The sequence below is a fragment of the Saccoglossus kowalevskii genome, chromosome 4 (genome assembly GCF_978046115.1).
Source record: "Saccoglossus kowalevskii chromosome 4, keSacKowa6.1, whole genome shotgun sequence".
Lineage (NCBI taxonomy): Eukaryota > Metazoa > Hemichordata > Enteropneusta > Harrimaniidae > Saccoglossus > Saccoglossus kowalevskii.
Genome location: NC_140644.1, coordinates 28,823,983 through 28,841,338, shown reverse-complemented (window position 1 = coordinate 28,841,338; position 17,356 = coordinate 28,823,983).

Here is a 17,356-nt window from a genome sequence, read left to right as displayed (position 1 = left end):
ATTCGAGTCATTTTGTATTACCCACCAGTTTCAAGAAAGTTTTAATAATAAACCGTGCTGCTAAATATCAGCTACGTATGAGTGTATTTATTCTGTATATGTATTACTTTTAACTTATATTCGAGCTATTATATATGAACCGTCAAATTCAAAATAAAGAGAACTAATATTAAAATTCCACGATATTTCTGACGCAAGTTGTATTGAACAGAATGCGGTTATCCTATTGAAAGTGTACTCAATTGGTTGTTTCATCTTCCCCGTGGCACAATCGGTTAGAATGCCCTACTTATATGGCAGTACTGCTCTGTTACTGAGTAATGCGGAGATTGTGAGTTCGAGCCTCACCTGTGGAATGAGTATGTTTTGGATCCACGAATTGGAGAATAATTGAATCGAAACATTTCCAAATCGCAAATTCCATTCGCAATCCAATCTCTAGCATTGATTTCATCTAATTTAAATGACATCGATCGCCATTTTTATGGTCACAAAATTGCAAATACGTCGAATTTGAGTTAAACACCTGATTAACCCGATTCAATGGATAAATGGCATCACAGCTGACGTATAAATCTAACGATAATTGCTTGCAATCCTGTGAAGTGCTGTTTTTTTACTTATTTATTTACCCAGTGTTTACAAAGCCTGCTAAAAACGTCCAGTGGTGATGCATTATTCAGGTAGAATAATAGATGTCATTGACTTGCTTAAGAGGGTTATATAATTCTACGATTTTGAGGGCGCTGTTAAGCAGACTGTTTGTTGGAGCGCCATCTTGTGATCGTTTACTGATTGCCATATTGAAATCACGAATGATCTATGCTCATTTCATGAATGACATTCAATAATTTTCACGTACATTACATTTCATTTATGCATGCTATAAAACAATAACCCAATACACTTTATATAGATTATGTAACAGGTGATGTATTTATGAAAGTGCGAAGCACATGTTATTACGGATATCACAATAGGTGAATTTGTTCGATTATCGCCAATAAGTGCTGATTGTAATTAGGGGTTAATGGCATTTGATTTCCTGCTCTCTGATTGGGTTATTTTGAATAATATGCCGATTTCAAGGTTACTTAAGGTCTACCTTGTTGACTCAAACCATTCTTAAATTCACAAAAAATACATCATTCGAGATGACGATGCACAATCCAAGAGGTAACGTAATGTATGCTGCAGATGTTTACTCACGCATACAGCATATGTATGCCAATCCACCGTATACCAGTAATTTCAACTCTCACAGTACATTGTCATGCGTAGACCGACCGCCGTATAGCTTCGTAGCACTTATCGTCTTGGCTATAAGGTCAAACGCGGAACAGAGGGCTACATTGAAAGATATCTACCGCTATATAGAGACAACTCTTCCGTATTATCGGGTGAAGAGCCCTGGCTGGAAGAATTCAATCCGTCAAAACCTCTCTGTAAACAATTGCTTCATCAAGAGTCCTCGTAATATACATGACCTGACTCACGGTCATTTCTGGAGACTAGCGGAGGGTTGGAAAGAAATGTTTTCTGAAAGCGACTTCCGCCGCCGTCGTCGAGGATATAAGAATTCCAATAACCACGAGTTTATAACAACGAACAGCCAAGCGAACGAGGATTATATTGCCCGATATAAACCTGAAAGAACGTCGTCGTCGGTGGAGTCATGCAAGAAACATACGCCAAATTACGTTTCCTCGATTACACGTAGCGAGAGAACACAAGAAAGACATGTAAACGGAACACAATTTAGTGACTTTAGTATTGCAAAAATACTACGTTGTCAGTCGAAACGAAAAGCCGGCCACTGTGATGTATCGGACAATAAAAGGATTAAACACATTGGACGTATTGTTCGTAATGACACGAAAGACACTGCGCGTGACATTCCTGGCCAATCTCTCAATGCAAGTAGTCAGATTTCTTCAAGTCGAGTCATTTTGTATTATCCACCAGTTTCAAGAAAGCTTTAATAATAAACCGTGCTGCTAAATATCAGCTACGTGTGAGTGTATTTCTTCTGTATATGTTTTACTTTTAACATATATTCGTGCAATTATATATGAATCGTCAAATTTAAAATAAAGAGAACTAATATTAAAATTCCACGATATTTCTGACGCAAGTTGTATTACACAAAATGCGGTTATCCTATTGAAAGTGCACTCAGTGGGTTGTTTCATCTTCCCCAGTGGCACAATCGGTTAGAATGCCCTACTTATATGGCAGTACTGCTCTGTTACTGAGTAATGCGGAGGTTGTGAGTTCGAGCCTCACCTGTGGAATGAGTATGTTTTGAATCCACGAATTGGAGAGTAATTGAATCGACACATTTCCAAATCGCAAATTCAATTCGCGATCCATTCTCCAGCATTTATTTCATCTAATTTAAATGACATCGATCGCCATTTTTAGTGTCACAAAATTGCAAATACGTCGAATTTGAGTTAAACACGTGCTTAACCCGACTCAATTAAAATGGATAAATGGCATCACAGCTTGCGTATATATCTAACGATAATTGCATGCAATCCTGTGAAGTGCTGTTTTTTACTTATTCATTTACCCAGTGTTTACAAAGCCTGCTAAAAACGTCCAGTGGTGATGCATTATTCAAGTAGAATAATAGATGTCATTGACTTGCTCAAGACGGTTATATAATTTTACGATTTTGAGGGCGCTGTTAAGCAGACTGTTTGTTGGAGCGCCATCTTGTGATCGTTTACTGATTGGCATATTGAAATCACGGATGATCTATTCTCATTCCATGACTGACATTCAATAATTTTCACGTACATTACATTTCATTTATGCATGCTATAAAACAATAACCCAATACACTTTATATAGATTATGTAACAGGTGAGGTATTTATGAAAGTGCGAAGCACATGTTATTACGGATATCACAATAGGTGAATTTGTTCGATTATCGCCAATAAGTGCTGATTGTAATTAGGGGTTAATGGCATTTGATTTCCTGCTCTCTGATTGGGTTATTTTGAATAATATGCAGATTTCAAGGTGACTTAAGTTCTACCTTGTTGACTCAAACCATTCATAAATTCACAAAAAATACATCATTCGAGATGACGATGCACAATCCAAGAGGTAACGTAATGTATGCTGCAGATGTTTACTCACGCATACAGCATATGTATGCCAATCCACCGTATACCAGTAATTTCAACTCTCACAGTACATTGTCATGCGTAGACCGACCGCCGTATAGCTTCGTAGCACTTATCGTCTTGGCTATAAGGTCAAACGCGGAACAGAGGGCTACATTGAAAGATATCTACCGCTATATAGAGACAACTTTTCCGTATTATCGGGTGAAGAGCCCTGGCTGGAAAAATTCAATCCGTCAAAACCTCTCTGTAAACAATTGCTTCATCAAGAGTCCTCGTAGTATACATGACCTGACTCACGGTCATTTCTGGAGACTAGCAGAGGGTTGGAAAGAAATGTTTTCTGAAAACGACTTCCGCCGCCGTCGTCGAGGATATAAGAAATCCAATAACCACGAGTTTATAACAACGAACAGCCAAGCGAACGAGGATTATATTACCCGATATAAACCTGAAAGCACGTCGTCGTCGGTGGAGTCATGCAAGAAACATACGCCAAATTACGTTTTCTCGATTACACGTAGCGAGAGAACACAAGAAAGACATGTAAACGGAAAACAGTTTAGTGACTTTAGTATTGCCAAAATACTGAGCTGTCAGCCGAAACGAAAAGCCGGCCACTGTGATGTATCGGACAATAAAAGGATTAAACATGTTGGACGTATTGTTAGTAATGACACAAAAGACTCTGCGCGTGACATTCCTGGTCAATCTTTCAATGCAAGTAGTCAGATTTCTTCAAGTCGAGTCATTTTGTATTATCCACCAGTTTCAAGAAAGCTTTAATAATAAACCGTGCTGCTAAATATCAGCTACGTATGAGTGTATTTGTTCTGTATATGTATTACTTTTAACTTTTATTCGTACAATTATATATGAACCGTCAAATTTAAATAAAGAGAACTAATATTAAAATTCCACGATATTTCTGTCGCAAGTTGTATTAAACAAAATGCGGTTATCCTATTGAAAGTGCACTCAATGGGTTGTTTAATCTTCCCCAGTGGCACAATCGGTTAGAATGCCCTACTTATATGGCAGTACTGCTCTGTTACTGAGTAATGCGGAGGTTGTGAGTTCGAGCCTCACCTGTGGAATGAGTATGTTTTGAATCCACGAATTGGAGAGTAATTGAATCGACACATTTCTAAATCGCGATCCATTCTCCAGCATTTATTTCATCTAATTTAAATGACATCGATCGCCATTTTTATTGTCACAAAATTGCAAATACGTCGAATTTGAGTTAAAAACGTGCTTAACCCGACTCAATTAAAATGGATAAATGGCATCACAGCTTGCGTATATATCTAACGATAATTGCATGCAATCCTGTGAAGTGCTGTTTTTTACTTATTCATTTACCCAGTGTTTACAAAGCCTGCTAAAAACGTCCAGTGGTGATGCATTATTCAAGTAGAATAATAGATGTCATTGACTTGCTCAAGACGGTTATATAATTTTACGATTTTGAGGGCGCTGTTAAGCAGACTGTTTGTTGGAGCGCCATCTTGTGATCGTTTACTGATTGGCATATTGAAATCACGGATGATCTATGCTCATTCCATGAATGACATTCAATAATTTTCACGTACATTACATTTCATTTATGCATGCTATAAAACAATAACCCAATACACTTAATATAGAATATGTAACAGGTGAGGTATTTATGAAAGTGCGAAGCACATGTTATTACGGATATCACAATAGGTGAATTTGTTCGGTTATCGCCAATAAGTGCTGAATTGTAATTAGGGGTTTATGGCATTTGATTTCCTGCTCTCTGATTGGGTTATTTTGAATAATATGCAGATTTCAAGGTGACTTAAGTTCTACCTTGTTGACTCAAACCATTCATAAATTCACAAAAAATACATCATTCGAGATGACGATGCACAATCCAAGAGGTAACGTAATGTATGCTGCAGATGTTTACTCACGCATACAGCATATGTATGCCAATCCACCGTATACCAGTAATTTCAACTCTCACAGTACATTGTCATGCGTAGACCGACCGCCGTATAGCTTCGTAGCACTTATCGTCTTGGCTATAAGGTCAAACGCGGAACAGAGGGCTACATTGAAAGATATCTACCGCTATATAGAGACAACTTTTCCGTATTATCGGGTGAAGAGCCCTGGCTGGAAAAATTCAATCCGTCAAAACCTCTCTGTAAACAATTGCTTCATCAAGAGTCCTCGTAGTATACATGACCTGACTCACGGTCATTTCTGGAGACTAGCAGAGGGTTGGAAAGAAATGTTTTCTGAAAACGACTTCCGCCGCCGTCGTCGAGGATATAAGAAATCCAATAACCACGAGTTTATAACAACGAACAGCCAAGCGAACGAGGATTATATTACCCGATATAAACCTGAAAGCACGTCGTCGTCGGTGGAGTCATGCAAGAAACATACGCCAAATTACGTTTTCTCGATTACACGTAGCGAGAGAACACAAGAAAGACATGTAAACGGAAAACAGTTTAGTGACTTTAGTATTGCCAAAATACTGAGCTGTCAGCCGAAACGAAAAGCCGGCCACTGTGATGTATCGGACAATAAAAGGATTAAACATGTTGGACGTATTGTTAGTAATGACACAAAAGACTCTGCGCGTGACATTCCTGGTCAATCTTTCAATGCAAGTAGTCAGATTTCTTCAAGTCGAGTCATTTTGTATTATCCACCAGTTTCAAGAAAGCTTTAATAATAAACCGTGCTGCTAAATATCAGCTACGTATGAGTGTATTTGTTCTGTATATGTATTACTTTTAACTTTTATTCGTACAATTATATATGAACCGTCAAATTTAAATAAAGAGAACTAATATTAAAATTCCACGATATTTCTGTCGCAAGTTGTATTAAACAAAATGCGGTTATCCTATTGAAAGTGCACTCAATGGATTGTTTCATCTTCCCCAGTGGCACAATCGGTTAGAATGCCCTACTTATATGGCAGTACTGCTCTGTTACTGAGTAATGCGGAGGTTGTGAGTTCGAGCCTCACCTGTGGAATGAGTATGTTTTGAATCCACGAATTGGAGAGTAATTGAATCGACACATTTCTAAATCGCGATCCATTCTCCAGCATTTATTTCATCTAATTTAAATGACATCGATCGCCATTTTTATTGTCACAAAATTGCAAATACGTCGAATTTGAGTTAAAAACGTGCTTAACCCGACTCAATTAAAATGGATAAATGGCATCACAGCTTGCGTATATATCTAACGATAATTGCATGCAATCCTGTGAAGTGCTGTTTTTTACTTATTCATTTACCCAGTGTTTACAAAGCCTGCTAAAAACGTCCAGTGGTGATGCATTATTCAAGTAGAATAATAGATGTCATTGACTTGCTCAAGACGGTTATATAATTTTACGATTTTGAGGGCGCTGTTAAGCAGACTGTTTGTTGGAGCGCCATCTTGTGATCGTTTACTGATTGGCATATTGAAATCACGGATGATCTATGCTCATTCCATGAATGACATTCAATAATTTTCACGTACATTACATTTCATTTATGCATGCTATAAAACAATAACCCAATACACTTAATATAGAATATGTAACAGGTGAGGTATTTATGAAAGTGCGAAGCACATGTTATTACGGATATCACAATAGGTGAATTTGTTCGGTTATCGCAAATAAGTGCTGAATTGTAATTAGGGGTTTATGGCATTTGATTTCCTGCTCTCTGATTGGGTTATTTTGAATAATATGCAGATTTCAAGGTGACTTAACGTCTACCTTGTTGACTCAAACCATTCTTAAATTCACAAAAAATACATCATTCGAGATGACGATGCACAATCCAAGAGGAAACGTAGTGTATGCTGCAGATGTTTACTCACGCATACAGCATATGTATGCCAATCCACCGTATACCAGTAATTTCAACTCTCACAGTACATTGTCATGCATAGACCGACCGCCGTATAGCTTCGTATCCCTTATCGTTTTGGCTTTAAGTTCAAACGCGGAACAGAGGGCTACATTGAAAGATATCTACCGCTATATAGAGACAACTTTTTCGTATTATCCGGTGAAGAACCTGGCTGGAAGAATTCAATCCGTCAAAACCTCTCTTAAAACAATTGCTTCATCAAGAGTCCTCGTAGTATACATGACCTGACTCACGGTCATTTCTGAAGACTAGCAGATGGTTGGAAAGAAATGTTTTCTGAAAGCGACTTCCGCCGCCGTCGTCGAGGATATAAGAAATCCAATAACCACGAGTTTATAACAACGAACAGCCAAGCGAACGAGGATTATATTACCCGATATAAACCTGAAAGCACGTCGTCGTCGGTGGAGTCATGCAAGAAACATACGCCAAATTACGTTTCCTCGATTACACGTAGCGAGAGAACACAAGAAAGACATGTACAGTTCAGTGAATTTAGTATTGCCAAAATACAATGCTGTCAGTCGAAACGAAAAGCCGGCCTCTGTGATGTATCGGACAATAAAAGGATTAAACATGTTGGACGTATTGTTCGTAATGACACAAAAGACACTGGGCGTGACATTCCTGGCCAATCTTTCAATGCAAGTAGTCAGATATCTTCAATTCGAGTCATTTTGTATTACCCACCAGTTTCAAGAAAGTTTTAATAATAAACCGTGCTGCTAAATATCAGCTACGTATGAGTGTATTTATTCTGTATATGTATTACTTTTAACTTATATTCGAGCAATTATATATGAACCGTCAAATTCAAAATAAAGAGAACTAATATTAAAATTCCACGATATTTCAGACGCAAGTTGTATTGAACAAAATGCGGTTATCCTATTGAAAGTGTACTCAATAGGTTGTTTCATCTTCCCCGTGGCACAATCGGTTAGAATGCCCTACTTATATGGCAGTACTGCTCTGTTACTGAGTAATGCGGAGAGTGTGAGTTCGAGACTCACCTGTGGAATGAGTATGTTTTGGATCCACGAATTGGAGAATAATTGAATCGAAACATTTCCCAATCGCAAATTCCATTCGCAATCCAATCTCTAGCATTTATTTCATCTAATTTAAATGACATCGATCGCCATTTTTATTGTCGCAAAATTGCAAATACGTCGAATTTGAGTTAAACACGTGCTTAACCCGACTCAATTAAAATGGATAAATGGCATCACAGCTTGCGTATATATCTAACGATAATTGCATGCAATCCTGTGAAGTGCTGTTTTTTACTTATTCATTTACCCAGTGTTTACAAAGCCTGCTAAAAACGTCCAGTGGTGATGCATTATTCAAGTAGAATAATAGATGTCATTGACTTGCTCAAGACGGTTATATAATTTTACGATTTTGAGGGCGCTGTTAAGCAGACTGTTTGTTGGAGCGCCATCTTGTGATCGTTTACTGATTGGCATATTGAAATCACGGATGATCTATGCTCATTTCATGAATGACATTCAATAATGTTCACGTACATTACATTTCATTTATGCATGCTATAAAACAATAACCCAATACACTTTATATAGATTATGTAACAGGTGAGGTATTTATGAAAGTGCGAAGCACATGTTATTACGGATATCACAATAGGTGAATTTGTTCGATTATCGCCAATAAGTGCTGATTGTAATTAGGGGTTAATGGCATTTGATTTCCTGTTCTCTGATTGGGTTATTTTGAATAATATGCAGATTTCAAGGTGACTTAAGTTCTACCTTGTTGACTCAAACCATTCTTAAATTCACAAAAAATACATCATTCGAGATGACGATGCACAATCCAAGAGGTAACGTAATGTATGCTGCAGATGTTTACTCACGCATACAGCATATGTATGCCAATCCACCGTATACCAGTAATTTCAACTCTCACAGTACATTGTCATGCGTAGACCGACCGCCGTATAGCTTCGTAGCACTTATCGTCTTGGCTATAAGGTCAAACGCGGAACAGAGGGCTACATTGTAAGATATCTACCGCTATATAGAGACAACTTTTCCGTATTATCGGGCGAAGAGCCCTGGCTGGAAGAATTCAATCCGTCAAAACCTCTCTGTAAACAATTGCTTCATCAAGAGTCCTCGTAGTATACATGACCTGACTCACGGTCATTTCTGGAGACTAGAGCAGAGGGTTGGAAAGAAATGTTTTCTGAAAACGACTTCCGCCGCCGTCGTCGAGGATATAAGAAATCCAATAACCACGAGTTTATAACAACGAACAGCCAAGCGAACGAGGATTATATTACCCGATATAAACCTGAAAGCACGTCGTCGTCGGTGGAGTCATGCAAGAAACATACGCCAAATTACGTTTTCTCGATTACACGTAGCGAAAGAACACAAGAAAGACTTGTAAACGGAAAACAGTTTAGTGACTTTAGTATTGCCAAAATACTATGCTGTCAGCCGAAACGAAAAGCCGGCCACTGTGATGTATCGGACAATAAAAGGATTAAACATGTTGGACGTATTGTTCGGAATGACACAAAAGACACAGCGCGTGACATTCCTGGCCAATCGCTCAATGCAAGTAGTCATATTTCTTCAAGTCGAGTCATTTTGTATTATCCACCAGTTTCAAGAAAGTTTTAATAATACACCGTGCTGCTAAATATCAGCTACGTATGAGTGTATTTGTTCTGTATATGTTTTACTTTTAACTTATATTCGTGCATTTATATATGAATCGTCAAATTTAAAATAAAGAGAACTAATATTAAAATTCCACGATATTTCTGACGCAAGTTGTATTACACAAAATGCGGTTATCCTATTGAAAGTGCACTCAATGGGTTGTTTTATCTTCCCCAGTGGCACAATCGGTTAGAATGCCCTACTTATATGGCAGTACTGCTCTGTTACTGAGTAATGCGGAGGTTGTGAGTTCGAGCCTCACCTGTGGAATGAGTATGTTTTGAATCCACGAATTGGAGAGTAATTGAATCGACACATTTCCAAATCGCGATCCATTCTCCAGCATTTATTTCATCTAATTTAAATGACATCGATCGCCATTTTTATTGTCACAAAATTGCAAATACGTCGAATTTGAGTTAAAAACGTGCTTAACCCGACTCAATTAAAATGGATAAATGGCATCACAGCTTGCGTATATATCTAACGATAATTGCATGCAATCCTGTGAAGTGCTGTTTTTTACTTATTCATTTACCCAGTGTTTACAAAGCCTGCTAAAAACGTCCAGTGGTGATGCATTATTCAAGTAGAATAATAGATGTCATTGACTTGCTCAAGACGGTTATATAATTTTACGATTTTGAGGGCGCTGTTAAGCAGACTGTTTGTTGGAGCGCCATCTTGTGATCGTTTACTGATTGGCATATTGAAATCACGGATGATCTATTCTCATTCCATGAATGACATTCAATAATTTTCACGTACATTACATTTCATTTATGCATGCTATAAAACAATAACCCAATACACTTTATATAGATTATGTAACAGGTGAGGTATTTATGAAAGTGCGAAGCACATGTTATTACGGATATCACAATAGGTGAATTTGTTCGATTATCGCCAATAAGTGCTGATTGTAATTAGGGGTTAATGGCATTTGATTTCCTGCTCTCTGATTGGGTTATTTTGAATAATATGCAGATTTCAAGGTGACTTAAGTTCTACCTTGTTGACTCAAACCATTCATAAATTCACAAAAAATACATCATTCGAGATGACGATGCACAATCCAAGAGGTAACGTAATGTATGCTGCAGATGTTTACTCACGCATACAGCATATGTATGCCAATCCACCGTATACCAGTAATTTCAACTCTCACAGTACATTGTCATGCGTAGACCGACCGCCGTATAGCTTCGTAGCACTTATCGTCTTGGCTATAAGGTCAAACGCGGAACAGAGGGCTACATTGAAAGATATCTACCGCTATATAGAGACAACTTTTCCGTATTATCGGGTGAAGAGCCCTGGCTGGAAAAATTCAATCCGTCAAAACCTCTCTGTAAACAATTGCTTCATCAAGAGTCCTCGTAGTATACATGACCTGACTCACGGTCATTTCTGGAGACTAGCAGAGGGTTGGAAAGAAATGTTTTCTGAAAACGACTTCCGCCGCCGTCGTCGAGGATATAAGAAATCCAATAACCACGAGTTTATAACAACGAACAGCCAAGCGAACGAGGATTATATTACCCGATATAAACCTGAAAGCACGTCGTCGTCGGTGGAGTCATGCAAGAAACATACGCCAAATTACGTTTTCTCGATTACACGTAGCGAGAGAACACAAGAAAGACATGTAAACGGAAAACAGTTTAGTGACTTTAGTATTGCCAAAATACTGAGCTGTCAGCCGAAACGAAAAGCCGGCCACTGTGATGTATCGGACAATAAAAGGATTAAACATGTTGGACGTATTGTTAGTAATGACACAAAAGACTCTGCGCGTGACATTCCTGGTCAATCTTTCAATGCAAGTAGTCAGATTTCTTCAAGTCGAGTCATTTTGTATTATCCACCAGTTTCAAGAAAGCTTTAATAATAAACCGTGCTGCTAAATATCAGCTACGTATGAGTGTATTTGTTCTGTATATGTATTACTTTTAACTTTTATTCGTACAATTATATATGAACCGTCAAATTTAAATAAAGAGAACTAATATTAAAATTCCACGATATTTCTGTCGCAAGTTGTATTAAACAAAATGCGGTTATCCTATTGAAAGTGCACTCAATGGGTTGTTTCATCTTCCCCAGTGGCACAATCGGTTAGAATGCCCTACTTATATGGCAGTACTGCTCTGTTACTGAGTAATGCGGAGGTTGTGAGTTCGAGCCTCACCTGTGGAATGAGTATGTTTTGAATCCACGAATTGGAGAGTAATTGAATCGACACATTTCTAAATCGCGATCCATTCTCCAGCATTTATTTCATCTAATTTAAATGACATCGATCGCCATTTTTATTGTCACAAAATTGCAAATACGTCGAATTTGAGTTAAAAACGTGCTTAACCCGACTCAATTAAAATGGATAAATGGCATCACAGCTTGCGTATATATCTAACGATAATTGCATGCAATCCTGTGAAGTGCTGTTTTTTACTTATTCATTTACCCAGTGTTTACAAAGCCTGCTAAAAACGTCCAGTGGTGATGCATTATTCAAGTAGAATAATAGATGTCATTGACTTGCTCAAGACGGTTATATAATTTTACGATTTTGAGGGCGCTGTTAAGCAGACTGTTTGTTGGAGCGCCATCTTGTGATCGTTTACTGATTGGCATATTGAAATCACGGATGATCTATGCTCATTCCATGAATGACATTCAATAATTTTCACGTACATTACATTTCATTTATGCATGCTATAAAACAATAACCCAATACACTTAATATAGAATATGTAACAGGTGAGGTATTTATGAAAGTGCGAAGCACATGTTATTACGGATATCACAATAGGTGAATTTGTTCGGTTATCGCCAATAAGTGCTGAATTGTAATTAGGGGTTTATGGCATTTGATTTCCTGCTCTCTGATTGGGTTATTTTGAATAATATGCAGATTTCAAGGTGACTTAACGTCTACCTTGTTGACTCAAACCATTCTTAAATTCACAAAAAATACATCATTCGAGATGACGATGCACAATCCAAGAGGACACGTAGTGTATGCTGCAGATGTTTACTCACGCATACAGCATATGTATGCCAATCCACCGTATACCAGTAATTTCAACTCTCACAGTACATTGTCATGCATAGACCGACCGCCGTATAGCTTCGTATCCCTTATCGTTTTGGCTTTAAGTTCAAACGCGGAACAGAGGGCTACATTGAAAGATATCTACCGCTATATAGAGACAACTTTTTCGTATTATCCGGTGAAGAACCTGGCTGGAAGAATTCAATCCGTCAAAACCTCTCTTAAAACAATTGCTTCATCAAGAGTCCTCGTAGTATACATGACCTGACTCACGGTCATTTCTGAAGACTAGCAGATGGTTGGAAAGAAATGTTTTCTGAAAGCGACTTCCGCCGCCGTCGTCGAGGATATAAGAAATCCAATAACCACGAGTTTATAACAACGAACAGCCAAGCGAACGAGGATTATATTACCCGATATAAACCTGAAAGCACGTCGTCGTCGGTGGAGTCATGCAAGAAACATACGCCAAATTACGTTTCCTCGATTACACGTAGCGAGAGAACACAAGAAAGACATGTAAACGGAAAACAGTTCAGTGAATTTAGTATTGCCAAAATACAATGCTGTCAGTCGAAACGAAAAGCCGGCCTCTGTGATGTATCGGACAATAAAAGGATTAAACATGTTGGACGTATTGTTCGTAATGACACAAAAGACACTGGGCGTGACATTCCTGGCCAATCTTTCAATGCAAGTAGTCAGATATCTTCAATTCGAGTCATTTTGTATTACCCACCAGTTTCAAGAAAGTTTTAATAATAAACCGTGCTGCTAAATATCAGCTACGTATGAGTGTATTTATTCTGTATATGTATTACTTTTAACTTATATTCGAGCAATTATATATGAACCGTCAAATTCAAAATAAAGAGAACTAATATTAAAATTCCACGATATTTCAGACGCAAGTTGTATTGAACAAAATGCGGTTATCCTATTGAAAGTGTACTCAATAGGTTGTTTCATCTTCCCCGTGGCACAATCGGTTAGAATGCCCTACTTATATGGCAGTACTGCTCTGTTACTGAGTAATGCGGAGAGTGTGAGTTCGAGACTCACCTGTGGAATGAGTATGTTTTGGATCCACGAATTGGAGAATAATTGAATCGAAACATTTCCCAATCGCAAATTCCATTCGCAATCCAATCTCTAGCATTTATTTCATCTAATTTAAATGACATCGATCGCCATTTTTATTTTCACAAAATTGCAAATACGTCGAATTTGAGTTAAACACGTGCTTAACCCGACTCAATTAAAATGGATAAATGGCATCACAGCTTGCGTATATATCTAACGATAATTGCATGCAATCCTGTGAAGTGCTGTTTTTTACTTATTCATTTACCCAGTGTTTACAAAGCCTGCTAAAAACGTCCAGTGGTGATGCATTATTCAAGTAGAATAATAGATGTCATTGACTTGCTCAAGACGGTTATATAATTTTACGATTTTGAGGGCGCTGTTAAGCAGACTGTTTGTTGGAGCGCCATCTTGTGATCGTTTACTGATTGGCATATTGAAATCACGGATGATCTATGCTCATTTCATGAATGACATTCAATAATGTTCACGTACATTACATTTCATTTATGCATGCTATAAAACAATAACCCAATACACTTTATATAGATTATGTAACAGGTGAGGTATTTATGAAAGTGCGAAGCACATGTTATTACGGATATCACAATAGGTGAATTTGTTCGATTATCGCCAATAAGTGCTGATTGTAATTAGGGGTTAATGGCATTTGATTTCCTGTTCTCTGATTGGGTTATTTTGAATAATATGCAGATTTCAAGGTGACTTAAGTTCTACCTTGTTGACTCAAACCATTCTTAAATTCACAAAAAATACATCATTCGAGATGACGATGCACAATCCAAGAGGTAACGTAATGTATGCTGCAGATGTTTACTCACGCATACAGCATATGTATGCCAATCCACCGTATACCAGTAATTTCAACTCTCACAGTACATTGTCATGCGTAGACCGACCGCCGTATAGCTTCGTAGCACTTATCGTCTTGGCTATAAGGTCAAACGCGGAACAGAGGGCTACATTGAAAGATATCTACCGCTATATAGAGACAACTTTTCCGTATTATCGGGCGAAGAGCCCTGGCTGGAAGAATTCAATCCGTCAAAACCTCTCTGTAAACAATTGCTTCATCAAGAGTCCTCGTAGTATACATGACCTGACTCACGGTCATTTCTGGAGACTAGCAGAGGGTTGGAAAGAAATGTTTTCTGAAAACGACTTCCGCCGCCGTCGTCGAGGATATAAGAAATCCAATAACCACGAGTTTATAACAACGAACAGCCAAGCGAACGAGGATTATATTACCCGATATAAACCTGAAAGCACGTCGTCGTCGGTGGAGTCATGCAAGAAACATACGCCAAATTACGTTTTCTCGATTACACGTAGCGAAAGAACACAAGAAAGACTTGTAAACGGAAAACAGTTTAGTGACTTTAGTATTGCCAAAATACTATGCTGTCAGCCGAAACGAAAAGCCGGCCACTGTGATGTATCGGACAATAAAAGGATTAAACATGTTGGACGTATTGTTCGGAATGACACAAAAGACACAGCGCGTGACATTCCTGGCCAATCGCTCAATGCAAGTAGTCATATTTCTTCAAGTCGAGTCATTTTGTATTATCCACCAGTTTCAAGAAAGTTTTAATAATAAACCGTGCTGCTAAATATCAGCTACGTATGAGTGTATTTGTTTTGTATATGTTTTACTTTTAACTTATATTCGTGCATTTATATATGAATCGTCAAATTTAAAATAAAGAGAACTAATATTAAAATTCCACGATATTTCTGACGCAAGTTGTATTACACAAAATGCGGTTATCCTATTGAAAGTGCACTCAATGGGTTGTTTTATCTTCCCCAGTGGCACAATCGGTTAGAATGCCCTACTTATATGGCAGTACTGCTCTGTTACTGAGTAATGCGGAGGTTGTGAGTTCGAGCCTCACCTGTGGAATGAGTATGTTTTGAATCCACGAATTGGAGAGTAATTGAATCGACACATTTCCAAATCGCAAATTCCATTCGCGATCCATTCTCCATCATTTATTTCATCTAATTTAAATGACATCGATCGCCATTTTTATTGTCACAATATTGCAAATACCTCGAATTTGAGTCAAACACCTGTATAACCCGACTCAATTAAAATGGATAAATGGCATCACAGCTTGCGTATATATCTAACAATAATTGCATACAATCCTGTGAAGTGCTGTTTTTTACTTATTTATTTACCCAGTGGTTACAAAGCCTGCTAAAAACGTCCAGTGGTGATGCATTATTCAAGTAGAATAATAGATGTCATTGACCTGCTTAAGACGGTTATATAATTTTACGATTTTGAGGGCGCTGTTAAGCAGACTGTTTGTTGGAGCGCCATCTTGTGATCGTTTACTGATTGGCATATCGAAATCACGGATGATCTATGCTCATTTCATGAATGACATTCAATAATTTTCACGTACATTACATTTCATTTATGCATGCTATAAAACAATAACCCAATACACTTTATATAGATTATGTAACAGGTGAGGTATTTATGAAAGTGCGAAGCACATGTTATTACGGATATCACAATAGGTGAATTTGTTCGATTATCGCCAATAAGTGCTGATTGTAATTAGGGGTTAATGGCATTTGATTTCCTGCTCTCTGATTGGGTTATTTTGAATAATATGCAGATTTCAAGGTGACTTAAGTTCTACCTTGTTGACTCAAACCATTCTTAAATTCACAAAAAATACATCATTCGAGATGACGATGCACAATCCAAGAGGTAACTTAATGTATGCTGCAGATGTTTACTCACGCATACAGCATATGTATGCCAATCCACCGTATACCAGTAATTTCAACTCTCACAGTACATTGTCATGCATAGACCGACCGCCGTATAGCTTCGTAGCACTTATCGTTTTGGCTATAAGGTCAAACGCGGAACAGAGGGCTACATTGAAAGATATCTACCGCTATATAGAGACAACTTTTTCGTATTATCGGGTGAAGAACCTGGCTGGAAGAATTCAATCCGTCAAAACCTCTCTGTAAACAATTGCTTCATCAAGAGTCCTCGTAATATACATGACCTGACTCACGGTCATTTCTGGAGACTAGCGGAGGGTTGGAAAGAAATGTTTTCTGAAAGCGACTTCCGCCGTCGTCGTCGAGGATATAAGAAATCCAATAACCACGAGTTTATAACAACGAACAGCCAAGCGAACGAGGATTATATTACCCGATATAAACCTGAAAGCACGTCGTCGTCGGTGGAGTCATGCAAGAAACATACGCCAAATTACGTTTCCTCGATTACACGTAGCGAGAGAACACAAGAAAGACATGTAAACGGAAAACAGTTTAGTGACTTTAGTATTGCCAAAATACTGAGCTGTCAGCCGAAACGAAAAGCCGGCCATTGTGATGTAACGGACAATAAAAGGATTAAACATGTTGGACGTATTGTTAGTAATGACAC